General features: G+C 45.9%; 1 non-coding gene across 1 annotated transcript; it reads right to left on the bottom strand.

The window, feature by feature from the left end:
• Nucleotides 1-207: 207 nt before the first annotated feature.
• Trnas-gcu (transfer RNA serine (anticodon GCU)) lies at nt 208-280 on the bottom strand. Its single transcript has one exon. It is a non-coding gene; the product is annotated as a tRNA-Ser (tRNA).
• Between the last annotated feature and the right edge of the window lie 483 nt (nt 281-763).

Here is a 763-nt window from a genome sequence, read left to right on the forward strand (position 1 = left end):
GTGCACTCGCGGCCATTTCGCTCGTTTGATGTACACCAAAACTGGTAATAATAATATCTGGGGTTTAACGTCCCAAAACCACCATATGATTATGAGAGACGCCGTAGTGGAGAGCTCCGGAAATTTCGACCACCTGGGGTTCTTTAACGTGCACCTAAATCTAAGTACACGGGCCTCAAACATTTTCGCCTCCATCGAAAATGCAGCCGCCGCAGCCGGGATTCGATCCCGCGACCTTCGGGTCAGCAGCCGAGCGCCATAACCACTAGACCACCGCGGCGGGGCACACCAAATCTGGTATTGCGCGATGTTACTGTATACATGACGAACATAATGAGAGGTCCTAACATGAGAATCATGTTATGCATTTCATGTACGGTATGATTTACATGACACTGTCATGGTGCGCTTCCGCCGTTTTAAGTGGATATATACCAAAATTAGTATGCCATGACACCAGTGCGTGATGAACATAAATGACAGGTCGTGCATTCTATATACCAGAATATGCGTTTCATTAGCATGGCATATACCAGATTGTGCATGCATGCGTGCATGGCAAAGATGCGATATATGGTGAACTAGATGCCATGACATGAGTGATTTCATTTGTCTCAAAGACAAGCAAGGCGTTGTATGCAGCTCTTTGCTGGCTGCTTCGTATTACATTGATTCTTGTTATTGTTGTCCTCTGTCCATGGCTCATACCCAATGCAGGGATCTTAAGGAATATTATCTTAAGGAGGTCGTTCGTAAGAGCTAC

The sequence above is a fragment of the Rhipicephalus sanguineus genome, chromosome 10 (assembly GCF_013339695.2).
Source record: "Rhipicephalus sanguineus isolate Rsan-2018 chromosome 10, BIME_Rsan_1.4, whole genome shotgun sequence".
Taxonomy (NCBI): Eukaryota; Metazoa; Arthropoda; class Arachnida; order Ixodida; family Ixodidae; genus Rhipicephalus; species Rhipicephalus sanguineus.